General features: G+C 36.4%; 1 protein-coding gene across 4 annotated transcripts in view; it reads left to right on the forward strand.

Moving 5' to 3' along the window:
* Positions 1 to 13,541, forward strand: part of TSPAN8 (tetraspanin 8) — a 208,448-nt gene that overhangs the window by 55,682 nt on the left and 139,225 nt on the right. The window lies entirely within an intron of this gene.

The following is a 13,541-nucleotide window of genomic DNA, read 5'->3' on the forward strand; positions in this document are numbered from 1 at the left end:
TTGCCAGAGAGCCAGCCTTTATGTGCAAGGTTTCCAAGCCCCAATTCCTGCAGGGGGAACGTGAAGAGAGTCAGATGATACCTGCCTATGCAGGAGGGGAATGCTCCTGTTTAGGAGTTTAGGAGTTCAGGAGCCTGAATCCATAAAAACAAGCAGCAAGCCTGACTGCCCTTTGTTCTGGAGAGAGACATTATCTTTATTATGCTGGGCAGTAAACATACCTGTCCTTTCCTCCAGAGGGAGACCCTACCTCTGTCTTTCAAGACTCTTCATTATACAAACATCCTGGAGAAAGTAGTGAAACAAAGAGCAGTCAGTGCCTCATTTGCAAGACATGCAGAAACAGGAGATGCCCGTGGAAAATTCTGTTCCATCAGTTCAAAGCAATGGCTTGATTTGTCAGATTAGAGACAGCTCTGCCTACAGGAGTGAGAAGTAATTTTTTTCACATGCTGCCTTCTGGGGCTTATGGATGTGACCGCAATACTAAAAAGGGCACGTCTTCGGGTGGGATAGAGGAGGAGCAGGGCTGAGCCAAGGAAATCTCTGATGTGACAATTTAGTTGGCAGCTCCTAGAAACCTTTGCAGTCCTATGACAACATGAGACATTAGCTACGCCTCTCAGGGTTAGAAGTGTTGGGCTGCAGGTGGCAGCCAGGCCAGCTAGCAGGGTGACCAGGCATCCACCCGGGGCGGGGGAGGGAGGGCTGAGCCAGTTGGAGAAGACATGAGAGCCAGTCATGGAATAATTGCATTAAAAAAAAAACCCTGTTTTTGAAGTGAATTAGCCTAAATAAGTGTCTCATGTTGGCCAGGATTTATTTTATTTAAGCCTGATATACAAGAATTTAGAAACAGCCATATGGATTTTCTTGAAGGTTGGTAAAAACAAAATGTGCTTCTATGCTGTCTGCCAAGTTTCAGCCTCAGTTAATTTTTATGGATGAGTTTCAAACTCCTAGAAAACAAATATATAATAGAAGCGCTGACGTAGAAACAGATTTAACTATAAAAACATGCAGTGGAAGCAGAAATATATATCATAGAATTTTTGCAGGACAAATTTGATAAAGGTGTATTTGGCCTGATAGTAAGTTTATTTTTTTATTTTTTATTTTTAAATGTTTTATTTATTTCTAGGAGAGAGAGAGAGACAGTGTGAGCAGGGGAGGGTCAGAGAGAGAAGGAGACACAGACTCTGAAATCGGCTCCAGGCTCTGAGCTGGCAGTCAGCACAGAGCCCAACGCGGGGCCCGAACCCACGAACCATGAGATCATGACCTAAGCGAAAGTCGGACGCCCAACTGACTAAGCCATCCAGGCGCCCCTACCTGATAGTAAGTTTAAAGCAGCAAGAAGAGGTAGTAAAAATAAGAAATACCAATACCAATACTATTGGTGGGAAGAATGTATAAAGTGAATTGAAATGTCTCTTCATCAGAAACTCAAGGATACACGGTGTACATTCCCTGAAATGCTCAGTGCATCTGCCTGGAGTAACTAATTGACTTAATGCAAACTGCCTTTGAATTCTTGGACCCCCTGACTGAATTCTTCCTTACTAATAGTGTTAACAAAATAGTAGCTGTATTACTAATTTTCTAGGCTGCCTAGGAGTAAAGCTATCATGCATTTAATTAGTCTTACTTAAATTTAAGTTTAAATTCCTCTTCTCTACACTCTCTTTGCCAAAGCCATAGATATGCTGGAAAAGAGTATGTGTGTTAAAAACTCTTTTCTTTAAGTTTACAAAGTGCTTTTGTATAAATTGTGGTGTTTGACTCCATTTAGTCCTAACAATTACACTTTGCATAGAGGAATTATACTTTTTACAGCTGGAGAAACTGAGGCAGTGAAACTTCAGTGACTGCCTAGAGCTAGATAGCCAGTGAGAGCATAGAGCAATGGATTGTCAAAAAATACTCTGATTTGGTTCTTCCTCAAACAACCTAATTATGCAAACAACTTATTTGCTTGGTGGGATGAGAATTTCTAGTTTAGAGTAATGTGTTAATAAAACTATCTCCATTAAGAAAAGTAATAAAAATATGTAGATAAACAATGACTACCACCACAACACAAACACGCACAGTGTTGTCTGTGATTCAATTTTGAATTAGACCAGGTTTGCCAATGCTTCAGAAATGAAGGAAGAAAGAAAAGTTAAGGAGAAAAAGATGCCAGACAATGCCTGAGATTCTTTTTGGACCTAACCTGTCTTACGATAACCTCAGAAGTAGGGTCAGAACTGCTGGAAGGTTTAGGATTCAAACAGTGACTTAATTTTTTTTTTTAATGTTTTATTTATTTCTAGGAGAGAGAGAGACAGCGTGAACAGGGGAGAGTCAGAGAGAGAGGGAGTCACAGACTGAAATAGGCTCCAGGCTCCGAGCTGGCAGTCAGCACAGAGCCGGACGCGGGGCTCGAACCCACGAACCGCGAGATCATGACCTAAGCGAAAGTCGGACGCTTAACCGACTAAGCCACCCAGGCGCCCCAAACAGTGACTTAATTTTAAGAAATTGCACATTCTGTCTTGTTGAAAAATTAGAGGGAACCTTAAGAATTCATTTACTTAATAAATACACTTTAAGTTAGCAAATGGTTTTTAATAAGGAGATAAGTTTTAACACTCAAGAGACGTTAAATACATTAAAACCAATTTAATTCTAGCCCATACAATTTTGAATTACTTCCATGTCCAGCTTAAAATATAAGCAAACTTTAGGGCTGGTGTAGTACTAAATATAATGGCAACTGACGTTTTCATGGTGAAGAAAGCTTCACCATCAAATGCGTATTACATTCAGCAATAATTTAACAAACAGAATTAGAAAACCATGTTTATTAACATAATCATGAAGTATTTATTTATTTATTTATTTTTGTTTGTTTGTTTATTTTGAGAAAGAGGGAGAATGCACACATGCAAGTGGGGGAGGAACAGAGAGGAAGGGAGAGAGAAAATCCCAAGCAGGCTCCACACTGTCAGCCCAAAGCCCAACGCGGGGTTCAATCTCATGAACTGTGAGATCATGACCTGAGCTGAAATCAAGAGTCAGTTGCTTAAGTGATTGAGCCACTCAGGCACCTCATAAGTTTTTAATCTTAGTCAAAGAAAGTTGAAGTCAAAGGGGATATAATTTAACTGCTGTAACTCTTCTTATATACATAGAATAATGACAGTCATAAAACACAAAATAATACGAGGCCACAGAGATTCATTCAGCCTATGTTTCTATTTCTGAAAGTGACAAAATCCATTGTTTTATGTAATGGCTATGGTAAGCTTTTAAATGAAAGCCCTCACTCCCCACCACTTCCTTAACCCCTCCCTCCATATACAGATATAGGTAAGTGTAAAAGGGATAATTTGCCTTATCCTGAAAACTTGTTCTGGAAGAAAGTAGAAGGAAGTTGAAATTTAATAAGGCTTGTGGGATTTTCCAAAGTTCAAAATACTATTGTGACTATTTGTGTGGTTCCCTGCTGCCAAATACATGCCCTACCAGATACTCCAGTGCTTGCAGTTTCACAATGGATTTATTACTTTGGGTTTTAAGATGTCTTTGGGTCATTGAGAATTTCCCTGGGAGTGATAACACCCAGTATGAGACATAGTGAGTATCCAATAGATGTTTTTAAATGGCAGCTTTATTACATTCTTATGGGGATTAGTTGACAGCCAAGTGAGGTTAAATTAGGTCCTCAGTTAAGACAAGAGGAGCAAATAGAGAGAACTTCAGAGGTGAGGAGTGAGGGAAGGGAAAATGAAGAGAGAACATACAAAAAACTTTGTTCAATTTGTAGATTCATTGAGACTTTGTCTTTCCCATAAAAAATTTGCCAGAACTTACTTTCTCTTCCTTTTATTCTTCTCTTACTGATTTTTTTCCCTTTCCGATCCTTTTTCTCTTTTCTTTTCTTCCTCATCTGTCTACTCCAAAAACAGATTTAAAGGTGTATTAAAAACTCTTTTAGAATAATAGGTAGCATGAAGAATAAGTAATTTGTGCAGGTGGTAAATTAAAATTATTTATTGGGCTATTATTCAAGTCAGAGATTTTTCTTCTATTTATTTCTATATCTTTCTTATGGCTATCTGTACTACTCTTCAGGATATTTAGGGACATTCAACATACTTGAAAACAGTGTGCATTTTATTCTGTGAATTCAATAATGAGCAGCAAACTTGCCTCACCTATTTTTTAAAAATCCCAATCGTTAGCATTAAATAAATCTTTATGGAATGTCAAAGAGTGGTGAGATCAGTGCTTAATATCTGAAATAAAAACACAATGCTGAATTTATTTCTTAAAATAAGGAAAGACTGTGTCAATTATACATATTATCTCTAAGAAGAGTAGACTGCTGATCATATGCAGGGTCTTGAACACCATGAGGTTCAGGGATTGACATACGTTGAGAGGCATAAGTGGGTTGACTTTATCCATTTCAGTGTGATTACTCAGGTGAGACAGTTGTTGATTGGTTGGCATTCAAAAGCATGTTTCTTGAAACAAATCTGTTTCTCACTGGCTGACTTTCAGAAGTGAGGAACTGTTATTGATTGGTTGGTTAGCTTGTAAAAGCATGTTAATTGAAGCAAAATTGTCAGTGATCAACTGAATAGATTTAAAAGTGGTTTTGATGGTTACTTGCTACAATGGCTAAAGAACAATCATTCTTTTCCCTAAGATTGTGTGAACATTTTTATTCACACTCCCATATTTTGGTCCTTATCCAGATAAAGCTGCAGGAGGATTGCCAAGATATTCCCTACTGTTGTTTATTCTCATGAAGATGAGAGTTCATCTTTGATCAGCACGTTTTCATCCTGTTTTCATTTTTGAATCATTTGTTACATCATTTGTTTGGATAGTGGCTATGCAGAATCATTCAAGACAATGGACAACAAATATTGAATAAGTGTGATGCAAATAAGTGTAACCAGAGGTGTTATAAAAAGGGCCTAGATAACATTTTGGAACCATGACATTGATTTCTCAGGGCTGGTCAGAAAATCTAATTTCCTGTGTCTAACTAAGAAAGTCAGGATGTACCTTTTCTTTTAGCTTACATATAGATTGTTCCATCTCATTTGTAGCATTAATCCAGGTATAACAGGAAGTAGAAAAAATAGTGTAGAATCTCTCCCAGTTGACATACACACACACACACACACACACAAGCACACACAAGCACATAAATCAATCAATCCAGGGCTACTGTATTGAGTTAAGGAATTAAATTGGTTTATTGTGTCCTTCTTGTCTGGGCTTATTTGTTACTACGGGAGTGAGGAAACAAATATTTTTGGTGTCTATACCAAGTTGTCTAGCTATGGATGAAGTCCTTATCAGGTGAGTTATTATTTATTTTCTCGGTTATTATTTGCTATATGTTTATTAAAAGTATAATAGAGAAGAAATAGAGTAGTCTGAATTAAGAACAAAAAGAGAAAAATTATATATATAATATTAGGTATGGTAAAAGAAATATAATTATAGATGGTATTGAGATTAATGAAGATTTTAAAATGTATGTACAACAGTCTGGTTATAGATTAGAAATCTTTTTTTTAATTTGAGTATAGTTGATGCACAATGTTACATTAATTTAAAGTATACAACTTAATGATTCAGCAATGTTCTATGTTATGATATTCCTAAATTAGAAATTTTATTATATAATTTGTTAGATAATTTATCAAGCAAAATATAAATACCAGATTTTGCCCCAGAAAAGAGAGAAAACCTAAATAGACCAATTGCTCTAGAAGAAATTAGAAATTTATAAAAAGCTGTTATAGAACTCTCAGTATTTTTAAACACTTGAGACCCCGATGGTTTTACATTTGTGTTTTGGGTAACATTACCCAAAAAGAGGTAATTCACACATAATACAATTATTCAAGATTATGGAAAAAGTACACACACACCATTTACAAAGCTAGCATAACCTTAATATCAAACTCAATACTGAAAGTATAAAAATTGTAGACCTAGACCTATATAGGTAACTCAAATTTATCAGTGTATTAAAAGAATAATATACGAAGTAAGTTTTGTTCCAGGAATGCCAGGATAGTTCAACTAAAAAGGCTGGCAGCATAATTCATTTCATTATCAAATGAAAGAAGAAAAACCATTGTTATTCTGTCAATACAGATAAAAAAAGAAAATTAAATTAAATTTAAAGTAACTGCATTCCCAATAAAAAGTCCTAACAAAAATAGAGACAGAGAAAGCTATCACAACATTATAAAGACAACTTATCTAAGAGTTCAGTAGCACACCTCTTAGTAAAATATTAGAGTTATTCTCTTTAAAAGTAAGACTAACACTAGGACAATCACATGTTTTCTCATTATTAAATGCTATTTTGAATTTTCTAGATAAAGCCATGAAACAAGAAAACCATAAATGGCCTAAATATAAAAAGAGACAAATATCTTTATTTGCATGCAATCCAAGTGATTCTACTAACGGTATTAGAATTGTATAGAGTGTTAGCATAAGCGCTGATCAGTTGTTCTTCTTTACATTAGTAATCAGAATAGAAGGAATGCATTTAAAAGAAAGTTTCAGATTATGTGTGGACAAAATGTTATTTAAAGTCCCTAATAAATGAAGGGACATGCTCTGTTCCTGAACTGAAAGGGTTTTATGAAAATATGAGTCATTCAATAATGGATATGTAAAATCAATTTACATTTATTCAATCAGAATTTCCACAAGGGCTTTTTAAAATTAGACAAGACAATTTAAAAGTTTATCTGGAAGAATGTGTGTGGCAGAATTACCAATAATTCTAGGAACACTGTTGGTGATGGGATGCTTGCATTACTGGATATAAAAACTTACCATAAAGTTACTATAATCTAACCTGTACTGTTTGGCACAGAGATAGGTAAGTAGAAGGAACCAGGAAGAGAGTCCCTGTATGTAATGGAGCTTAATATATCATGAAGATGACATTTAACTAGGTGGCAAAAACATGGTATATTAAATACATGGTGCTGGCAGAATTGACAATTTTGTTGGGAAACAGAGAACTAGTTTCTTATGTGATATCATATACAAACAAATTTTAGATATCTTAAAAGTTTAAGCTATAAGTAAGTGAAACAAAAGGAAAAAGAAAATTAAGAAGGAACACCAGAGACCTTCATAAAATAAGGACTACAGAAAACGATTACATTTCTCTAGACGTTGAACCACATCGTAAAAAAAGTCAAGTGACAAATTCAGTGACAATATTTCTGTGTTTAAAAAAAAAGTTTATTTATTTTGAGAGACAGAGACAGAGGAGGGGGGAAGGGCAACGAAAGAGGGATAGAGAGAATCCTAAGCAGGCTTCACATTGTCAGGCACCTTGAAAATATTTTCAATACTACTGACAAAAGGTTATTATTACAAACATGTAAAGTATTGCTAGGCCTTGGGATGCCTGGGTGACTCAGTCAGTTAAGTATCAGACTCTTTATTTCGGCTCAGGTCATGATCTCATGATTCATGAGTTCAAGCCCCGTGTGGAGCTCCACACTGACAGCATGAAGCCTGTTTGGGAGTTTCTCGCTCCCTCTCTCTCTGCCTTTCTCTCTTTTAAAAGAAATAATTAAACATTAAAAAAATAAAGTATTGCCAAACATTGATTAACAAAAAGACAAAAGCTATTAGAAAAAGAATAATAAAGTTAAATGTCCAATAAATATTTGAAAAATGATCAACTTCACTAGTACTCAAGAAAATATGTAACAAAACAATAATGAAATATAATTTTTCACCCACCATTTTGGAAAACATTGAGGAGCTTCATAATATCAACACTCACATATACCTGGACTGAGCTCATTTAACCCTTCAGGAAAGTTATTTGGCAGCAAATACCTCTTTTGCAACTATGTCCTAGAAGAATACTTATATAAGTACATAAGAAAATATGTCTATGGATGTTCATAGAGGAAATATTTGGAAGAAAAGTCTGATTGCTCATCAATTTAGAGAAGTATTTAAAATATTTAATAAATCTGTGAAATATTTTGCAGGCATTGTATATATATGAATTTACTTTATTTCTGTTTTGATGAAAAAATATACATATATTCACCTACAAACATTTCCCAGATACATTTTTAAGTGAAATAAAACAAGTTGTGAGTAATGTCTAATGAATAATCTGAATTTTTAAAAAAATGAAGTAAGCAAAAATAAATATATGGTTGTGCATGTTGGTATATGCCTTGATGAGTATAGAAATAGGTGTGGGAGATTAGATACCACACAAGTTATACTGGAAGTTTCTTGAGATAGGATTGATTGGGGGTTGGAGGAGATTATTAACTTTTATTTTTCTGCTCATTGTTTAAGTTTTACAATAAGCATACACTGCTTCAAACAATTATGATAGTAAAAAACAAAATAGATATTTATTCATAGATTATGTAAAGCATTTTAAGATGTTAAGCCTCTGAGAAAGTTAGGAGTTCTATGTTAAAGAATAAATGCTATAGGGGCGTCTGGGTTGCTCAGTTGGTTAAGCATCTGACATTGGCTCAGGTCATGATCTTGTGATTTGTGGGCTCCAGCCCCACATGGGGCTCTGTGGTGACAGCTCAGAGCCTGGAGCCTACTTTGGATTCTGTGTCTCCCTCTCTCTCTGCCTCTCCCCTGCTCATTCTCTCTCTCTGTCCCTCAAAAATAAATAAACATTAAAAAATTTAAAAAAAGAATAAATGCTAAAACCAAACAGATATACTAAACCAGGGGAACCAAGGGAAGGACAGTAAAAATCCTATGATTTTTTTGGAGTTTCTGTAAACCATAGCTATATAATTATTACAACACTAGTTAATTAGTGCTACCAGATGTTAGTTATTATATCTTACATCTATACATACATGGCCAACTTGAGCTAATATAAGAAAAACAAGTACCTTGAAGATGGAATTTTTGATATTTATCTAATGGTAGGGATCTGGAATTATCAGTCCTGACTCCTGCACCAAAAACACAACCTCTGGTTTGTGTTCATCCAGGTTTTAGTTTTCATCCAGGTTTGCTGTCTGTATACAGATGCTGCATTAAAGTATTCCCTGAATCAGTAGTACTTGACCAAAATACTTATTACAAGAAATTAACAGTTAGGAAATTTGTGACCCAAAAGGTTCCAACTTGCCAAAGTTCAAGTGAGTCTCTGGAGACACTGAGATGGGCCCTGGACAATCATTTAAAACAGAATCCTTCTCCTCTGTCTTCTAAATTTTAGGCACTAAGATTGGTCCTTGTAAGATAATGCCTTCGCCTCCAGCCAACCATAAGTAATGCCGTTTAAAATAAAAATAAACACATGTGATAAGACTGTACCCATTGTTTGATTTTTTACATATCTAAAAAGTGTCTCATTATTCATAGTTTTGGTTTTCAGTTTGCTTTCTACAGCCAATGTATAAACCGACTAGATCAGTAGAGATTTAAATCTCACACATATCCTGTTCCTGTTTTTTCCTGCGTTGACATTTTACAGGAGACAGACCCAGAGATAACAGAAATGCAATGTAAATAACAATGTGGATGCTTATCTGAGCTCTGTAAACATACGTAATTAATTCATTTGGATTCTGTACATAAGTTAAAAATGCACACACACAAAATACATCATGAAGTGTAGGCTACTTGAGGAAGACCCCCATGGGTACCTGATTACTCTTATATTTATGGAATAACCATTGATTTGTTTTCCAAAAAGTGATCATTTAGAAGACATGATATTCTTTTTTTTTAATGTTTTATTTATTTCTGAGAGAGACAGCGTGAGCAAGGGAGGGTCAGAGAGAGAAGGAGACACAGAATCTGAAACAGGCTCCAGGCTCTGAGCTAGCTGTCAGCACAGAGCCTGATGCGGGGCTTGAACCCACGAACTGTGAGATCATGACCTGAGCCGAAGTCGGACGCTTAACTGACTGAGCCACCCAGGCGCCCCAAGAATACAAAATATTCTGAGGGAATATATCTCTTAACATAATATATTTTTCTACTTATGTTTATGATAAAAGCTCTCATGTGTCTATCCCATGATGCAGGTATATCACGTCAACCACTGAAGGCTGAAAACTAGAAAAAAACTTACCATTTGTATGAATTTTGAGTTTGGTCCCACATAAGAAAAATATTTAGGAGCTTTGAAGAAATCACTTTAGATTCATTCCTACTGGAAATAATTGGAAACAGCTTTGCATGGAAACATTCACTGATACTTGTTGCATGGAACAGAGTCTGGGACAGCTTGCTTGTTTTTCTATGGCCTATGAGCTAAGAACAATCACTGAATTTTTAAATGGTTGAGAAAAACAAGAATACTTTATGACACATGAAAATGATAAGAATTTCAGATTTCAATGTCCATAAATCACACAGACATTTCTTCATTTTTGCATTGTCTTTGGCCATGTTCTTGCTCCATGCACTGGCAAAGTTGAGCATGATCATAGACGCTATATGTCCCTCAAAGTTTAAAGTATTTACTGTACGGCCCTTTACAGAAAAAGTTTGCTGACTTTTGGATTAGAAAATCCCTGAAGGTATTTGTTGTGAGGAGTTTTTATGTAATGTTTCTTTTGTGGTAAGGTGTATGACATTAAGTAATTCATTCATTCACCCTTTCATTCTTTCACTCAGTGAAAGCCTTTTTTTTTTTTTTACTATTGACACTGAACCAGCCTTAGAAATAAAGAGAAGTGTGGGACAAGTTCTTTGTCCTAGAGATTATACAAATGATTGCATGTTAATAAAACAGTTGTCAAAATTTCTACAAATGAATGTCTTACTGGGCAGAGAACCATAGTAATTTTAGGTCTTCCAAATTCTTTCCTAAGAAGAGCTCAATCCCAAGATGTGGTGCAATATGTGCAGATTCTCAGCTTTTCTTAGTATCTTCTACATCAGCATCCTGAACTTTCTTTTCCCTGCCCACAGGGTTCCATGAATTCCTTGCCCTCTGCAGATGAGCACTGTGCTTCCCTATCAGGTCAGTTTTAGAGGTCCAGATTAGCAGTCACTATTACCAAACATCTTCCGTCTGACAGGTGCTGTGTGAGGAGCTTGACTTGAAATAACGCCACTGAAACCTCACACTCTGCAAGGTAAACATGATCATCCTCATTTATGTTTTTGCTTTTTAATGCTTATTTACTTTTGGGAAGAGGGGAAGAGAGAGAGAGAAAGAGAGAGAGAGAAAATGAGTGAGGGAGGGGAGGAGAGAGAGACACAAACACCAGAGCAGGCTCCAGGCTCTGAGCTGTCAGCACAGGGCCCGACGCGGGACTCAAACTCATGGGGCATGAGATCATGACCTGAGTCAAAATTGGATGCTCAACAACTGAGCCACCCAGACTCATCCTTATTTTTGTATATGAGAAAACAGAATTTCAGAAAAGTCAAGTAAACTGCTAGTACGTGGTTGAGGCAAGCCTTCAGACATGAGGTTGCCTGTTTCCAAAGCTAATCCTTTTAATGACAATTTACTGAGTTGGCTTTGTTTTCAAGACTCAAATTCACTCCACAGTGTTATCTTTTGGCTACTCTTGAGATGTTAATAGTTAGCCGATTCTTTAAGGCTGTAGCTGTGTGATGGAAAACAAATATTTTTCAGTAAATATGCTGTTTTCATGTTTGTGAGTGGCAGCGTCTTTATGTAATAACTAGTTCACCCTGAATTCCACTTTTGTTTCCTGCCTTTGTTTCTGAAACATTTGTGTTGATCTGAATGAGAAGAATTTTCCAGGCAGTCATGAATCATTCTATGTCAGAGCCACCGGGTAGGTGACAGAAGGAACACGGGTTCAAATTTATACTCTTCTTTTGAGGTGAGCTCTTCTCAATATTGCTTCTTTTCTGGGTCTTGGTTTCTTCATTCATAAAATTATTCATGGTGGAATTTGAGGTAGGTATCTGTCTGTTCCACATGTGCATATGGCTGCCTTTAACTTCCTATTCAATCCTGTCAATAGCGATCTATTGGACTGGTAGGATCAGAGAATCTCAAGAGTTGGGGTGAGCAGTACAATGTATAATCTCTGAAGACAGATAGACTGAAGTCATTACTACTTGGAAGGATCTGAGGCAAACTGAATTCTTTTTCCTGAGTCTCAATTTCCTTAGGTGTAAATGGAGGAATGATAGTACTGCTTCACAGTAATTATCTTGAGTGCTTTTTGTGTGCCAGGCACTGTTCTAAGCACTTTATGCGAATTGAACAATTTAATCCTCATAACAGCCCTGTGAGGTTGTTGCTAATATGAGCCCCATTTTTTAGAAAAGGAAATGGAGACATGGAAAAGTCCAAGAAGTGGAGAAGCCAGGACTTGAAACTTAGCAGCCTGGTTTTAGAGTCCAAGTTCTTAAAGATTACATCACAGCATCTACAGACTGTGTTGAGGTTTAATTAAGAAAAAAAAAAAAAAACCCACAAACGTATAAAGCCCTTAACCCAGGGTGGGTTTTCAGTAAATATTGGTTACTTTCCTTTAAAGAACGTTTTACAAAGTGTGACTCACATGCACATGTACTGGAATCACCTGTGATGAGGGGTGTATTTGTCAGAAATGCTGATTCTTGGACTCCAGCCTGAACCTACTGGATTCTGAGAAGTCTGTATTTTTAAAACATGCTTCCCAGCTGATTTTCGATACACCAAAGCTTGGGAGACTACCTTAGAATAACCCAGGCCAGTTCACTAACAAGAGGAAATTCTTTCTTTGCATTGCTCCAATTACTCCCAGGCTTCCTGGGAGTTCCCAGTGATGGTGAGCTTGCTCTCTCACAAGACAGATCAACTTGTTTTTTGTTTTTGTTTGTTTGTTTGTTTTTTAAACTTGGATTGTTGGAAACATTGTTCCTTGTAATTGAATGAGAAAAGTCGTTTTCATCTTATTTTCTCTCCATTTCATGTATTCAGCCTTCTGAGTCACACAGATCATATTATAGGGACGCAATGGGAAAGCCATTGTGGGAATAAAGGAATTGGAGGTATGTTTATGTGCCTGGCAGGTACAACAGTTTTCAGAGTTGACAGTTACCTAAGGTCCTCAAGGTGATGACTGTCCCAGTAGAGTGATAGAGAGCCTGTGAATGGATCAAATACAGAAATCCTAGGTAGGGAGGCAGACAGATGATAACATCATCAGGAAGATGATCAAAGCATGATCACAGAACAAACAAAGACTCACATGCTGAAATGGGGAATTGGATTATGGTTTAGTCATGGGGATAGAAGTCCATAAAGTTATTGTAGGGTCTCCAACAGTTTCACTTGGCACTTTAGCTGAGTTACTAAATCATGTTTCTTTAAATTTCCCTTAGTTGGGATAGGATTCATGTTTCCACCTACTGCACTTTAGAGACATTTATTGAGTGAATAAAAATGGTGGCCAGATGGCCCTAGCCATGGAGATTGCAAGGCAGGGATCAGAGCACATTTTCTCCATCCAATCATCAAAAATTTTAAGGAAAACCTTTCCTTCTCCAGCTTAAAATTTTTT

Source organism: Crocuta crocuta, unplaced genomic scaffold, assembly GCF_008692635.1.
Source record: "Crocuta crocuta isolate KB4526 unplaced genomic scaffold, BGI_CrCroc_1.0 scaffold97, whole genome shotgun sequence".
Lineage (NCBI taxonomy): Eukaryota > Metazoa > Chordata > Mammalia > Carnivora > Hyaenidae > Crocuta > Crocuta crocuta.